Raw genomic sequence first — 17,159 nt, forward strand, 5'->3', positions numbered from 1 at the left:
AAAGAATGTGGAAGAGGAAAGACCAATTAAGAAGTGATTATATTAATCCAGTAAGGAGATCGTGCTGGCTTGGATCAAGGTGGCAGCACTGGAGTTGGTGAGAACTGGCTGAATTCTAGATATATTTTTACTTGAAAGCTAATATGGTTATTTGAAGGATTGAGTGGAGTGTAAAAGCAGAGAGAAATCCTGAATGACTCCCAGGTTTTTGACTTGAGCAATTAGAAGATTGAAGTTGCTGCTGACTGAGGAGAGAGCCACGGAAGGGGCAGGGTCTGGGAGAGACTCTCAGGAGCTCAGGTTGGACATATTAAGGTAGTGTTGCTTATTAGCCATCCAAACCAGGAGGTATATCAGACAGGTGGATATGTGACTCTGGAGGTCAGGGGCGAGGTCAAGACTAGAAATACAAATTTGGGAGTTTTCAGCATGTAGAAATATTGAAACTGGAAGAACATAATATCATCACTGAAGTGAATAATGATAGAAGAGCTTAGGCACTGCCACTATGGATCAACAGCAACCTGAGAATCTGCTATGCAAATTCTTGGGCCAGCCCATACCTACTGAACCAGAAACTCCTGGGGTGGGGCCCTTCATAACAAGGGTGATTGCCCTCCAGGTGATTGTTTTGCCTGCTAAGTGTTGAAAAACAGTGGTTTAGAAATTATGGAGATAGGAGAAATCTGACCAGAACCAACCAGAAAGAAGGAGGAAAACCAGAGCCTGCTGCCTGTTGGAAACCAAGCCAGTAATGTGTGCAAAAGAGAGCGACCCGTGGCGTCACATGCTCCTGAACGCTGTCCAGTGTGGTGAACAATGTAAGGCCATTTGCATTGTCTGCAGGTAAGTGATTTTGATGGAATTGTGGGTAGAAACAAGTCTGACTGGATGATTCCATGGTATTAAAGGGAGGGTTAGGGTGGAGCGAGTGCAGACCGTGAGAGTAGGTTTTGCCTCAAAGATCAGGAAAGAAATGGGCACTATCTAGAGGGTAGATAGTGCTTTTTTGCTTTTTTAATAAGGAAGCTAGAATGCTTTATTTTTGTGGCGTTGGAACCAATCCAATACAGAGGTGGAAGACAGAGTTCTCCCTAGTCAGGAAACGGGGAGATTCGGAGAAGCAATGTCTCTGGGTAGGTGGGGAAAATGGAAAGAAGTGCCCAGGGAAGGGGTAAGCCCAGCCAGAGAATACTTTCTTCCCCACAGTGCCCCGTGGGAGGGAGGGTTCCATGGGCCAGACAGAGGTATGTGGGTGGATGTGGTGTTGAGAGTCTCAGCAGTTCTATTCTGCTTGCCTCCCTGTGCCGGGTCACTTAGGAAGCAAGATCATCAACTGAGAGTGAGCATGGTGCCATTGGGTGTTGTCTGGGAGAGCAGGAGCAGGATAGGATGAGGGTGAAATAGAATGAAGGGCCCACTGAGGTTGTTCAGTATTGATAGACTTAGCCAGGATGAAAGTGCTTCGTTTTCTGTTTGTTTTTCAAAGAAAGTTTTCGGAAAAAAATGGAAACTGGTGCACTCTACCACACACACACACACACACACACACACACACACACACACACACAGAGTTACACACAGAAGAGAGAAGAAACGTCAGAAGGCCATTGTGGGAACATTCTGACCGTTGGAAGCAAATATGGGCTCTGACTGAACTGTCATGGCATGGGAAGAAAGGAAGCTTACTGGCCCAACGCATGATGTGAAAATTGGAGCATTTGATAGGGCACTTGGGTGGCTTGGTTGGTTAAGCGTCCAATCTTGGTTTCAGCTCAGGTCGTGATCTCACAGTTCTTGAGTTCAAGCCTTGCATCCAGCTCTGTGCTGACAGTGCGGAGCCTGCTTGGGATTTCTCTCTACCTCTCCCTCTCTCTGCCACTCCCTGGTTTGCTCTCTCTTTCTCTCTCTCTCTCTCAATAAATAAATAAATAGATAAATAAAATAAAACATTTTAAAAAGAAATAACATGGAGACTTGAGCATGTTCCCTAGATAGATAGCTGGTAGGAGGAGGGGGAATCTGGGGTCTACGTGGTTCCTGACAGACACACCCTTTACAGGGGAAGGATTTGATAGATTCAGGCAAAGAGGAGATCTTAGATATGTGTGTTATAGGATATAAGGGGGCATGGCATTTAATAAGTACTCAGTAGATGCTAATTATTGTTGAGTTTATAGGTTTAAGGATTATAGGTTTAAGAAAAGACAAAAAAAATGGTGTCTGGTGGCTCAGTTAAGCATCCAGCTCTTAATTTCAGCTCAGGTCATGATCTTGTGGTTCGTGTCTTTGAGCTCCGAGTCGGGCTCTGTGCTGACAGTGCGAAATTTAATTGGGATTCTTTCTCTCCCTCTCTCTGCCCCTCTCCCGCTCACGCTGTCTTTCTCTCTCTCTGTCAAAATGAATAAATAAAAGAATGGACAAAAAGGGAAGGACAGGAGAAAATATAAATACACTTTTAAATAAAAGAAATATAGGGGGGAGTTGAAGAACAGAATTAAGAGGAAAAGTAAAATAGAAGAGAAGGGAAAGGAAGTAATGAGTAGGAGGAGGGAGAAATAATTATGTTAAGTTAAAATGAGAAGCGCACAAATAAGAAAACAGAGGGGAAAAGAGGGAAAATGCCAGCAGAGCACACAGCTTTGTAGTCCTGTCCTGAAACTATAATGCAACCATAATTTTGATACATACATGAGGAGTCTTCGAGCATTCACGTCTGGTCAGCCTGTGGTTTAACACGGTGCATATTTAGACCTTTGAGTCAGTGTGAACGTCGCGATCAAAACCTTGAATCTCAGTAGGAAATCCAAGGCTTTAATTGGGGGAATAGCTTTGGAACCCTAAGATTACCACGTCAGGCTTCAGTGAGTCCCTTGATAGCATATTTACAATGTTTTCTACTTTGAAAGGCCTTTCATGCTGCTTTTCCGGCAATGATGGAAGCACACTCTGTGTAGGATGGGGTCATTCCCTCTTCCCGTTAGCCGGGTTCCAGGAGTCCCTTTCAGGTGGGGAGAAGGTATACAACAGTTCACCTCCTCTAAAGTTCTGCGGCTAATCAGCCATGCCACCAGATGTTGAATCATCCAGAGTGAGAGGCACAGTCCTGGCTCCTTCTCTGGATTCCTCTAAGAACCAAGGGGGCAGGTTAGGGCTCTGAACGGACCTCAGGCTGATGGGTTTTCCTACCTCAGCACGTTGGCTCCAACTACATGAGGAGTATTGTAGCATCACCTATGTGCCATTTAGTCGTTTTCTAAAGCTAGTAATACACAGAAATGTAGATGGGTGGGAAAGATGAGTTCGTATTGCACCTGTCTGAGCTTCATTTCCATTTTGAGCTCATTCCAGTGAGTGGTAAAACCCAAATCTCAGTCAACTCAGGTTTCCTGTCCACCTTCCGAGGACTGTGTCTAAGTCCCAGGTGGCTACGCTTCTAAGGCACTGGAGGAGGGAGAAGGGAGATGGAGACATCTTCCCAGGTTGACATTCTCTGAGATGTGTGTTGTCACATCCAAATGCATGACACCCATCCAAAAGTTCATTTCTTAGCCATTTCCTGCCCCTGGACATACTTGGCTGTTCTTTGGAGGCCTAACAAGATTCTAGGGGCTGCTCAAGGCCCTTCATTACTTGCTTTGTGTTCCCTAGGCTTTAGCAGGCCCCAGGACCCAGGTCCCATGTCCATGGAGATTGTCAAACTCAGCTGGGATTTGACCAGTGGTGGGGAAGGGACTCGACTGGATTGATATCTTCCTTGTTTCAGTCTGAGCAACTTTCCCTAGTCCGGGGGTAAGGGATAGTACTGGAGGGAATGGAAAATAGCTCTAATTACATATTTATCCAAAGCTTCTGTTTAAGTCCTGGGCCTAGGCTTATACAAGGGAGAAGCCAAGAGTCTGCACCTTTGTCGTCCTTGCCTGGGCAGCAGTATCCCTTCCCGGAGGTGACAGACACAACATGCATGGGTGGGTAAATGTTGGGAGCCAGGCATAACCACTGTCACCTCAACATTATCCTGCCACATGGGCATGTGGCCCTCGCTCTCAATATCATTTCTGAAATGATCTCACCCAGAATAATTAAAAACAATGTCCAATACGCCGTGGTACTTGCATTTAAGTGACTTCAGGTCAATGATAAGGAGCCCAAATGTCACGGAGGGCAGCAGGATGGTCTTGATGGCAAGAGACCCAAGCAAGGAGTGCACCATTTTCTTGTATGAGTTCTGTAATCTTATTCAAAGTACATTTTCTGGTCCCAGGGAAAGTCACTCATATATTTCCACGTGATAGAGTCTACCTGGGAGGCCCTATCTCACTTGGCACCGTACCACTCCAAAGAGGTCCTGCTTGAAAACCTCATTTTTCTTAAAACAGACGCTGGGTTTCAGAACACGTGCCTTAGAGATGTTCGCAGTGTATGCACAGTGCTGTGCCTGGAATGGAAATAGAGCCAAAAAGTGCTAGGAGAGTGTGCAAAAGCCCTCATTCCATTCCCAGCAGTTTGAACATGTTTGTTTTCTTCTAGAAGCTTGGCTGGCCTCCACAAGTTTACCAAAGTGGAGTATGTAAGGGGCTCAGAACTGTGGCCAGATCCCCCATAATTTTCCAGGGGAAAATACTCCTGAGTATCTTCACGAGACTCTTGCATCTCTAGGGTGGCTTTCTTTGGAACAGCAGTGGCAAACCTGCATCAGCATAAGAACCAACTAGGGAGTTTATCAATCATGTAGGTTCCCAAGCCTCATGGCAAGATCTGGGTTGTGGTCAGAGAATCAGCATTTTTAGTAAGTGACCCCCCCCCCCAACCCCGCCCCAGTGACTCCAACAAAGGTGTTCCCAGACCACACATTGAGAAGCACAGTGGTGGGGTCTCTTTGGTGGCCCTTTATGAGGCCAATGGTAAGGAGCCCTGGGTTTCTATGCAGCCACCAGCTTCTTCTAAGCTCCAGAATCCACCTACTTTCATTACCAAGTAGCCAGCTGAATACAGTTGCCCCCTATACCTGCCTACCCCTTTCCTGTTCACAGGAAACAGCTTGTGAGCAATTATGAACAGCATGTGTCCACAAGACCTCTGGAAACAGGTGTCTGGAAGCCGATGTAAACAACCAACAGGAAAGAAAACTTGTGGGTTTAATTTTGCAACCTTGAGAGGCACTTACTTACTGGTCTGTCTCACTAAGTTTGGGATGGCTTTTAGAGGGCTTTGCTGGTTGTTTCTCATGTGTTAAATCTCCGAAACAAACTATAACTTCTTGGAAAGCGGTCACGTATTATTTTTTCCTCCTCCTTACTCCACAGCATCTACTATATAATTGGTGCTCAATATAGAATGAAAGTTTCCAACTTAAAATCAGGTTGCTTCCAAAAACTCATTCTTAAGGCCGTCATTTGGATCTTGTTTCTCATTAGGACAGTGTTGTAAAAGGTAATTATGTTCCCAGGGCAGCTCCTCAATATCGATTTAACCAGCAATATAGCTGCGCTGTAGTTCTGATAGTACCACAGAACCTAAAATCACCTATAATACTGCTTTTTATAGGAAAATCTGTTCCAGATTCCAACTGGAGATGCCAGGAACTCATTTTTCTGGCCACAGTTCTAGAATAAGACTTGATCCATTTGCAGTTAAGAGTCCCCGATGCATGCATGCACAAACACACAGTGGACTGGCTTGTCCGTTGGGGTTCCAAAGATGAGGTGGCATGAATTCCTTTTGGGAAACTGGCTGAGGAGGAAGGGTAGGGGTGCTCCTGTCAGAAATGCTTCCAGTTGGCCTGACCGAGTCAGGAGGAGGGACCTGGAAGAGGGGGAATTTCAGGGCTGTGGAGTTATGGAATGGTCCTGGTGGGAGGTTGCAAGAGTCCACAGGGCACGGACTCCCTTGGCTGTGGTAGTAGGGCCAGTTGTGGCTGTTTGGGCAGCCGTGACAATTGGGCACAGGCTGTGGCAGCCACATCGGCCAGGGTTCCACCTCAAGCTCGTAGATATGTTGGGGATGTGATGGTGTTTTAGTCACTTATTGCTACATACCAACCCAAAACATAGTGACTTAAACCAACAACCATTTTATTTCTCATAATTATTCAAATATGGGCTTACAGGTGATCACCATGCAGCTGCATTCAGCTGGCAGGGAGCTAAGGTCTGGACTGTGCTGGCGGCTGGGACTCCTGGACTCACTGTCCCTGTTCATGTAGTCCCAGAGCTTTTCATTCTCCGTGTGGCCTCTTCTCTGAATCTCCCCACGTGGTTTCTCTAGCAGTGTAGCCAGAATTCTCACATGGCAGCTCAGGATATTCAAGGAGCAAAAATAGAAACGTCCAGGCCTTCTTAAAACTAGTCAGGCCACTGGCACAGTTTCACTTCTGGTTAAAGTGGTCACAGGGCAGCCCAGACTCAAGGGCGGGGGAGATGACCCAAAGGCATCAATTCCAGGAGGTTGGTCTGGTGTGGGTTACTGAAGTAATCAGCTTCCACATTTGGTGCCATTCCATACATGGGAGAGCCTCCAAAACCAAGTGTATTTAGCTAGAGATTCTCTATTACAACCACCACAACCATATTGCTGACATTCCTAGGAGAAGCCTCCAAGTAATTATCATTTCTTTTCATACAAAAGATACATGTCTAACTATAAAATCCATCCTGTCACTATTTTTTTTAATATATATTCCAGCCCATTCTTTCTTTTTATAGACCCAGGTGCCTACTTTATATAGACTTAATGTGTTCTCGGTCTTCATGTCGGAACACCTTGATAAATTCCAGTGGGTTTTGAAGTACATCCACAAAATGGCACAAAGCCCCCAAGTTTGCAAACGGTTTATTTTTAAACTATCAACTACAGCAGATTCAAGGTTGGCCTTCTTCCTCTCAGGTTCATCTACTTACCTGAGGGAAAGAGAAAGAGAAGGAGTTAGTGTTAGTACTTTGGTATTAGATATATATATACAAGCATATCTTGGAGATATTGTGGGTTTGGTTCCAGACCACTGCAATAAAGCAAATATGGCAGTAAAGCGAGTCAAATGATTTTCTTGGTTTCTCAGTGCATATAAAAGTTATGCTTACACTCCACTGTTGTCTCTTAAGTGTGTGGAATTATGTCTAAAAAAACCAATGTATACTTTAAAAAATACTTGATTGCTAAAAAATGCTAACCATCATGTGAGCATTCAGCAACTTGCAATGTTTTTGCTGATGGCGGGGGGTCTTGCCTCCATGTTGGTGGCTGCTGACTGATTAGGGTGGTGGTTGCTGAAGGCTGGGGTGGCTGTGGCAATTTGTTAAATCAGACAAAATAAGTTTGCTACATCAGTGGATTCTTCCTTTCATGAATGTTTTCTCTATAGTATGTGATGTTGTTTGATACCATTTTACACACGGTAGAAATTCTTTCAAAATTGGAGTCACTCCTCTCAAATCCTGTCCCTGCTTTATCAACTGAGTTTATGTCATATTCTAAGTCCTTTGTTGTCATTTCAACAATCTTCACAGCATTGTCATCTGGAATAGATTCCATTTCCTGAAAGCATTTTCTTTGCACATTTGTAGGAAACAACTCCTCATCTATTGAAGTTGTATCATGAGATTGAAGCAATTCAATCACATCTTCAGGCTTCACTTCTCTTTCTAGTTATCTCGCTCTTGGCACCCATCTGCAGTTACTTCCTCCCCTGAAGTCTTGAACCTCTCAAAGTTGTCCATGAGGGCTGGAGTCAGCTTCTTCTAAACTTCTGTTAATGCCGATATTTTCACCTCTTCCCAAGAATCACAAATGTCCTTAATGGCGTCTAGAATGGTGAATCCCTTCCAGAAGATTTTCAGTGGTGTTTGATCAGATCCATAGAGGAATCTCTATGTATGGCAGTTGTAGCCTTAGAAAATAATGAGACTTGGGGCGCCTGGGTGGCTCAGTCAGTTGGGCATCCAACTTCGGCTCAGGTCATGATCTCGCAGTCCGTGAGTTCGAGCCCTGCGTCGGGCTCTGTGCTGACAGCTCAGAGCCTGGAGCCTGTTTCAGAGTCTGTGTCTCCCTCTCTCTCTGACCCTCCCCCGTTCATGCTCTGTCTCTCCCTGTCTCAAAAATAAATAAACGTTAAAAAAAAATTTTTATAAAAAAAAGAAAATAATGAGACTTGAAATTTGAAATTACTCCTTGATCCTTGGGCTACAGGAGCATTGTGAACAAGCAGGGGTGTTTTGAAAGGAATCTTTCTGTCTAAGTAGCAGGTCTCAACAGTGGGCTTAAAATATTCAGTAAACCATGCTTTAAACAGATGTGCTGTCATCCAGGCATTGTTGTTCCATGTATAGAGTGCAGGCAGAGGAAATTCAGCATAATTCTTAAAGAGCCCTAGGATTTCAGAATGGTTAAATGAGCAATGGTTAAATGAGGATATTCAGAATGGTTAAAGTCACCAGCTGCATTAGCCCCTAATAGGAGAGTCAGCCTGTCCCATGAAGCTTTAAAGCCAGACATGGACTTCTCCTCTGTCGCTATGAAAGTCCTAGATGACATCTTCCAACGAAAAGCTGTTGAAATTGAAAGTCTAAAAATCTGTTGTTTAGTGTAGCCGCCCGCATGAATTGTCTCAGCCGGATCTTCTGAACACCTGGCTGCCATCTCTGCTTCAGCACTTGCTGCTTCACCTTGCACTTGTATGTTACGGAGACAGATCTTGTCCTTCAATGCCATGAATCAACCTCTTTTAGCTTCAGACTCTATGTGGCTTCCTCACCTCCATCAGCCATCATAAAATTGAGGAGAGTGAGGGTTTTGCTCTGGGTTTAGGCTTTGGATGAAGGGAATATTGTGGCTGGTTTGATCTTGTCTCTGGACCACTAAAACTTCCTCCGTATCAGCAATAAGGCTGTTGATTATTTGGGTGTTGACTGGAGAAGCACTTTTCATTTCCTTTAAGAACTTTGCCTTTGCATTCACAGTCAGGTTAACTGTTTCATGCAAGAGGCCTGGCTTTCAGCCTATTTCAGCTTTTGACATGCCCTCCTCAATGAGCTTAATCATTTCTAGCTTTTGATTTAAAGTGAGAGAAATGTGACCCTTCCTTTCACTTGAACACTTAGAGGGCACTAGGGTTATTCCCTGGCTTAATTTCAATATTGTTGTGTCTCAGAGAATTAGGAGGCCTTGGGGAGAGGGAGAGAGATGGGGAAATGGCCAGTTGGTTGAGCCGTCAGAACACATACAACATTTCTTGATTGATTTTTTTATGGGCATGGCTCATGGTACCTCAAAACAGGGTAGTACCATCACAGATCACCATAGCAAGTATCATAGTAATGAAAAAGTTATAATATTGTCAGAATTACCAAAATGTGTGATAAAGAGACACGAGTGAGCAAATGCTATCATAAAAATGGTACTGAGAGCCTTGCTCAAAGCACAAACCTTCAATTTATAAAAAAATATCATATATACAAGGCACAGTAAAGAAAAGTGCATTCAAACCAGGTATGCCCAAATAACCCTAGCTGAAACAGACCTAGCTGCTTTCTTCTGATTTCTCCTTCTGTCTTTCTTGGGGTAGCAAGATGCCCAGGCTTTCTTCCAGCTAAGTATGTCCTCATGACGAAGTTCTGGCTAGTGACAGAGAAAGTTAATTGTGTCTGGGACTTGCAAAAAGGTTACTTAAAGGTAAATGGCTTAACTGGGAGGGAACCCTTGGGTCTTACTTTGAATTCTTTCTTCCTGTTGTCTACACTGTGAACGCACTGGTTGGATCTCTACCTCATCCTGAGATGACTTTAGAACAGAAAACACACTCCAGGATGGTAGAGTATAAAGATAGGTGGACTCTGGGTTAGTGATGGCCGTGGAGCTTTATTCCAGCCCTGAACTCTAGAACTAGGTGTAGAGATCTGGATCATGGTGGAGAGAAAGACATTCTCCCTATTAAGCCTTTGTTACTTTGGGTTTCCTATTACAGGGAGCCTATCTTGTGCACCTGCTCATAGCTCATTGCGAATGCCATCTGTTATGTACGTTGCCTCAGAAAAATGATTAAGAATCGCTTGTCAAGGCCAAGAAACCTGCACACAGATGTTTATAGCAGCATTATCCATAATTGCTAAAACTTAAAAGCAACCAAGATATCCTTCAGTAAGTAAGTGGACAAATAAGCTGTTGTACATCCAGATGATAGAATATTATTTAGTGCTAAAAGAAAATGAACCATCCATAAAAAGAACTGCATATTATATGCATATTACTAAGTGAAAGAAGGCATTCTGAAAAGGCTACATAGTGTATAATTCCAACTGTATATCATTGTGGAAAAGGCAAAACTACGGAGACAGTAAAAGGACCAATAGTTGTCCAGGATCATTATAGCCCAAACCGAGCCAACACTTGCTCAACCCATTAAGGGTTGATTAGACACGATAACTGGTGAACACAGAGAGAGGTTGGGGCCTGAGAATTTGAATTTCTACCAAGCCCCAAGGTGATGCTGATGCTGTGGATCCAGGAGCCACACTTTGAGAACCGCTGGCCTAGAGTGTGGGGAGGAGGTGTCTATCAGTGGTCAAAGGAAGCAGTCTGGGAGGGGCAGAGCCAAGACTGAAACATATGAAGGGAGTGAGGGGACACACTGACCGGAGAGTTCAGGCTTATAGGTAGTGAGCTGGGGCAGGACATCTGAAAAGGAGGCAAAGAAGCACTGTGCTGCCACCTCCTCCAGGGCAGCTCAGTCCAGTGATGAGGAAATCCAAAGGCAGGAGATCCTCAGCAGGCCAGATGGGAGTTTAGCATGGAGACAGGAGATGTCAGGGCTGATCTTTCAGATGGGGATCAGGGAAGGGATTCAGGTTGAGAAGACAAGTGGTAAGGGCCATGCAGGACGCTAGTCCTGAGGGACTTGGAGAAACCAAGAATATCCCAGAAAAGAATTCTATGTAATAACAGGATCACTCTTGTTGCTGTAATAGATACACCCCCTTCTTACAGTGACTCCACTCATGAGAATTTCTCTCTTGCCCCAATTTTAAAACAAGTATTCCTCATTGGCCGACAGAACTCCTGCAGGTAGTAACTCAGTGACCCAGATACCTTCCAACTTGTGTCCCTGCAATCATCAAATGTAATTTTTAAGGTTACTGATAAGAGGGAAAAGCATAGAGAATCACACATGAGCAGATTATAATAAGTGAGGCCTGGAAGGGGCACTTACCACTTCTGCCTAAAATACACTGTCAGGAGTAGATCACACAGCCACGTTAACTCCACAAATCTACATGTGTGTCCGAGAGGAAGAAGAAAGAGTCTAATGGCCAGCTAGACAGTCTCTGCCACACTCCTATAAAGGGGAGCAAAGAAGAATTACATCATTATAATTTGGTCTACAGGGGTAATGTTCACCCGCTAACCGGTAGGATGCAACTGTATGTTCTAGCTGGGGCCATTAGTGCATTTATTCTGTCTTGTCCCTATACTGATCCTGCCAGTGGGGAGCATAGAAGGATGCAGAAGCTCCAAGCCAGGCAGGGCCTAGAGACCAGCTGTGGCTTGCCAGCTTTTACGGAATATACTTGAGAAGGTTGCATTCTCTGAATTAAAACCTCTCTGACCTAAAAATATCATATCAAGGAATGCAATTGTGTCACTTACCTACAAAAGGAAATGAATGTTTTCTCTATCTTATTATCTTTTGAATGAACTCACCTAGAACTTCCTGGATAGCTTGGTTCAAATTTCTAACGGGAGCACACATTTCTTGTTTGGGAAGTATTTTTAGAATTTAGTTGTGTTGTTTGAAAATGTTAATTGAGAAATCCTACCAATGACCTTTCTCTATTGAACACATTTGGGGAAGATCATGCACATGGGAAGTTTTTAATGGACTAGAACATTGAGGACTTTTTCCTCTAGGAAAATAAAGACAGAAGAAATAGAATCCCACAGAACTGTCTGGAAGTGTCTTGATCAGTGTCCCCTTCTCATCACTGCTCAGGAGAAAGCCTTTTCCCTATCTCCTTAATTTGCCTGGAAAAACAAGGGAAGTTCTGAGAGTCAAAATCCCCAAAAGTCTTGCAAACCACAGAATATTAAAAGGTTTTTTAAATGTTAGGCTTTTTTTTTTTTTTTTTAAACTAATGATGCCTTTGAAGTAATTGAGGGATGATGGATGCCAGGAAGGTGTGATCCATGGGCCGGGTCACTAGGGTCATGGCTGAATCTTCAGTGATGCTACAGCAGTCTCACTGATAACTTAGGAGTTTCCACATTTTGGCTTTTTAAAAATTCATTTTGAGTTTTGGGGATTTATTATTGGCTAAAGTTTATGATGGTGGGGTAGTGACCCCTAGTTTCAAGCATAATTTATAACTGTATACAATTACATGAAAACACCATTATAAAATCATAGTGTTCTTCTGAAGTTATGCTATGTAAACCGCAGACCAATCCTTAATAGCAAATAAGTCAGACCTCAGTCATTCTGGATAAGCAATCGTGTGTAATATTTGGAAGTGAATAGCATAACTGAGAATGCAACCCTTCAGATTTCTCAAAGGAGGGAAAGGAGACAGTTCATGTGCACCCGAGCGATCCACACAAAGGAGCCTGTGCATGCTGGAGATGAGGGACGATTTATTGTTTGACCAGGATGGTGGCTGTCAACCCCTGCTGCACTTGAAAATAACTGGGAGGAGGGAAGGGGCTTTTAAAAACTCCCAATGCCCCTGGCCTCCCTGAACCAATAAAATCTGAATCTGTGGGATGGTATTTTCTTGAGGCTCTGAGAACCACTAGCCTGGTTGTCTCCCTTGGCTCACTTAATCTCTAGATGAGAGTGGAAGGGGGGACGAGTCTTGCTGGGAAGAGAATGTGGAATAGAGAAGTGCCACTGGCTTCTTCTGGTCCTACAGTCAGGAGAGCCTGTACCTAATCAGAGCTGTGCACAGATGCCACTAAGTGATTTGGTCCTCTCATCTTCTGTCTTTTAATCAGGAGGATCTCACCCTTCTGCCCTGCTGGGAATTCAGGATCCATTTTCATGATGTTTTTCCTCGTCTGCTGTAGTCAGGGGTCACAGCCTACCTCCTGGCAGCATGGTTATCAAGCAGGGATCACTGGCTCCAGCCCCAGAATTTCTGTTGACTCTATGCTAATTGGCATTCATCCATTTATTTACTCCACAAACATTCACTTCCCTATGCTAGGCCCTGGCAACTTACTTGGCGTTGAGCCTGAGCCGGGGAGAGAAGTAACTAGCTTGGAGGTTCCACTGTGGAACACTGACGTCATGGTGCCACCTCTTTTCTGAACCTTGGTGATTGTTGCCATTGTCAGAGGCGATGGGCTGATGGGCTGTGACAAGCTCCCCCAACACATTCATGCCCAAGACGTGGAGTCTGCCCAGTGTTGCTAGCGATCAATTCCCTGAATCGGGCTCATACAAGTCAGTACTACCTAGGATTAGAATCTTTGTGAGCTAAAAATAATAGCTCCAAACCTCCTCTTTTTTTTTTTTAATTAAATTGTTTTATTTTTAATTTTTTTAAATTTACATCCAAATTAGGATATAGTGCAACAATGATTTCAGGAGTAGATTCCTTAGTGCCCCTGACCCATTTAGCCCATCCCCCCTCCCACAACCCCTCCCACAACCCTCCGTTTGTTCCCCATATTTCTGAGTCTCTTCTGTTTTGTCCCCCTCCCTGTTTTTCTATTATTTTTGTGTCTCTTCCCTTAGGTTCATCTGTTTTGTCTCTTCAAGCCCTCATATGAGTGAAGTCATATGATGTTTGTCTTTCTCTGACTAATTTCACTTAGCATCATACCCTCTAGTTCCATCCATGTAGTTGCAAATGGCCATAGCTCCTCTTAATGCTGACCCTCTCTTCTGGTCCATGATTTCAAAGGAAAGACGTTATTTTATATAATTTCTTGCCTTCGGACCATGCAGACTGGCCTTTTCTCTAACACTTCTGGTGCTGAAGAGGTCTCCATCTGAAAGACATTTAGCAAATGAGGGTACATTTTGTAGTCTATCACAGGAAGAAAAGCTTAAAATGCTATCGTTGAGTGTGCCATAGGTAAGTTATTTTATGATTGCAACAGCCACCTGCCTTTAAAGTTTACAAGCCAAATTTGTCCCACTCTTATTTTAGGTGAGAAGTTGTAAGCTCCAATGGGATAATTAGTCAAGTAATTATTTGACCAAGGTAAATTGGCCCCAAACTATGCAAGTAGATGGGATTTTTAGCCTAAAACCAGGGCAAGTCAGACTAGTCCTACCTTTGAGATGAAGAAATGTTTATCTCATGATAAAACTTCAACATTGACACCTGCACATCAGAGCGCATGGCTCCTTTTGCTTTCCAACACATGGACCAGTCTCCAGGTTCTGCCTGAGGATCTGTGCAAACAATGAATTCTCCAGAGCGAGTGTCTCTGAGTCATGCTAACCATCCATTCCTCCAGGCCCTCTGAGCTCTAGCTGTATGTCAAGATAAATCACCAGAAAGTTATGGGTCTGGACCACATCAGCTGAACTCCCCAAAGAAATATCTTCACTGAGTTATGATTTAATAAACAGCCTGCCCTCAGTGTTTATTGCAGGTCAGTGTAAGAAGTGGCTATAAGAAAATCATTTCTGCATCTTCAGTAAGCCACTTTTAGTCTACATTGTCATTTATATAAAAGTCCATTCAACAAAAAGCTCCAAGAATTTACTGCCAGGAGAAAACAAGTCCCTAATAAGAACGCCTAAGATTCTTTGATCAGACACTAAAAACTATAAAACACAGCACCTCTCTCCTTTTTGTCTGATTGCTTTGAGGCTTAGAGCTTAACTTAGTGCTCACGTCTGGCAACTCTCTTTAGCTGAGGTCTCTGATGTATTTCTCCCCTCTCCCTTCTAATTTCGAGACTTTGACCTATTTTTGATCCTTATTTTAATGTGTCTTCTTTTGTAAATGATGATTTTGGAAGTGGGCTGAGGCTTCTTTACTTGATCTTTCTGAGTCTTAGGCTCAGGGGGGCTCAGGGGGGAGCTCTCCTCTCCCCCAAAGGAAGGTCTCAGGGGAGCAAGAGGGAAATGGTATATTTTTAAAAGAGGGTTTGTAACCTCCCACAGGAATCCACGCCCACATAGGCTGTGGTGGGGAGTACTCAGCATCTTGGGAAAATTGCTGTCTGAATAGAGAGGGCGAGAAACTGAATGGACCAATGTGGTAAGAAATGGGAAGCCTGAAGATGAATTTGTAGTCAGATGTCTGTTAAAACCATCTGCTCTGACTTAGAATATATAGACTACACATACTCTTATTTTATGAAAATGACGTTTGCTGAAATGTCCACATATTTCAAAGTCTTCAAAGCAGTACTTATTACTGGTGAATTATTTTTCATTTCCTTCTCATCAACCAATCAAAAACAAGAGGCTGAGGCAACCAATCAAAAACAGGGCTATCGGAGTGTGCTGCCAGGTCGGTAGGTTTTGAAAAGGTCCCAAATGGTCCTCTGCACTGGGGTCCATAGCATAGATATCTAAGCTCCTCCGTATTTCTAATAACACATGGCTCTTTCCGCAAGACTGCCAATTGCTACAGGTGTGTTTTATTAGTGTTCGGAATGATAGGTCTTGTGTAGATTTTCTATCTCTGAAGTACCATGGACAGAGTGGAGGGGAATAAAAGAACAACCCGAAAGATAATTGCAGAACCTTGGGCAACTTAACAAGGAAGAAGGAAAGCTACCCTGGGGTAAAGGCAGATGTTTACAAATGGGAAATTTAACATGAATGCTGAATTTGATGAGAAGTGGGTAGTACAGAAGAGCCTAGAATAGCAAGAGCTTTGGAAACTGAGAGCAGAAGTTGGGGTTTGGGGACTTGCAGGTGAAAGTTTGAAACAGGAGAAAGAAGTAATTACCAAAGGAAAAGAGATGCTGAATAGAGATACTCACTAAGAACAACGATGACAAAGATCAATACACATGACCCAGGCAGGTGAGACCAAGAAAAGGATCCTCAAAAGAATGCGCGTGTAGGTGTGTAGATACTGGGACCCTCCTTCAAAACTTAGTAGAACTCCTCTTGCCAAGTTGTAAAACTGCTTGAACTAGGTGGGTGCTGACTTGAGACCTAAATCCGGGTTTCTGGAAAGACACAATAGGACCTACAGGTTGAAAGACAACAGGATTATTAATGGAGGTCAAGAGTATTTTTGAACAACAATGGCTCTTACAAAATGGCATTTTGATTCATTAAGTGAATCAGAAACATGTGGATAAAATTTCTCTTGAAGCACATAGATGTCTTTAAAAAATTAAAAGTTGAAAGTGCTGACATAATGCCCTTGGAATCGATTGCATCTATCGAAGGAATGAATGAGATAAAAAATAGAGCTTGAAATGTTCTGTTGAACCCAAACCACTCGTGGGATCTTACAAACTACTTGGTTATTTTTGTGTTAAGATTTTTATCCTTCTGTGTTCGTGTTTTATTAACTTTTCTTCACCGAATGACTCTTACATCAGCCTGTAATGTTGCTAAAAATCTCTTCATATGTGTCTTCGGGAAATGTTATTTCTTAATCTGAGATTAGATCAGAAGCATTGTCTTAATCTGTGCCCAATTTAATGCCTAGAACAATCTATAGCTTTTCTTGTATCTCCTGGAAACGGTACCTACAACAAACTCTACTTGTCCCATCCATCCTTCTGTGATGTATTCCTTGTGTGAATGGCTTTTAATCCTACTTCTGGTGGCAGAGGTTGAAATGGCCAGGACCCAAGGACACAAATCTCAGCCAGCTCCTTATTGCTGTCTCTTGACAGAGGGATGCTAAGACATGAACAGTGTTTGTTTGCCTAAGAGCTCTGTCCCCAAACGTGAAATCCCTGGTCCTGGTTATTTGGGTAGAGCTATGGGCATATTAACACTAAGCCTGCCTTCTGCTTCTATACACCAAGGCTGACAGGAAAACAACCCCCTTTACCCTGAAGTCCTAGACCAGAACCATCCAACAGAAATATAATGTGAGTCACAAATGTAAGGCTCACATGTAACTTTAAGTTTCCTAGGAGCAGGTGAAATTAATTTTAATATATTTTACTGAACCCAGTATATCTACAATATTACCATTTTAGCTTCTAATCAATAATAAGCATTTTTTTTTTTACGT

This window comes from Panthera uncia, assembly GCF_023721935.1.
Source record: "Panthera uncia isolate 11264 chromosome A1 unlocalized genomic scaffold, Puncia_PCG_1.0 HiC_scaffold_17, whole genome shotgun sequence".
In the NCBI taxonomy this organism is placed as follows: domain Eukaryota; kingdom Metazoa; phylum Chordata; class Mammalia; order Carnivora; family Felidae; genus Panthera; species Panthera uncia.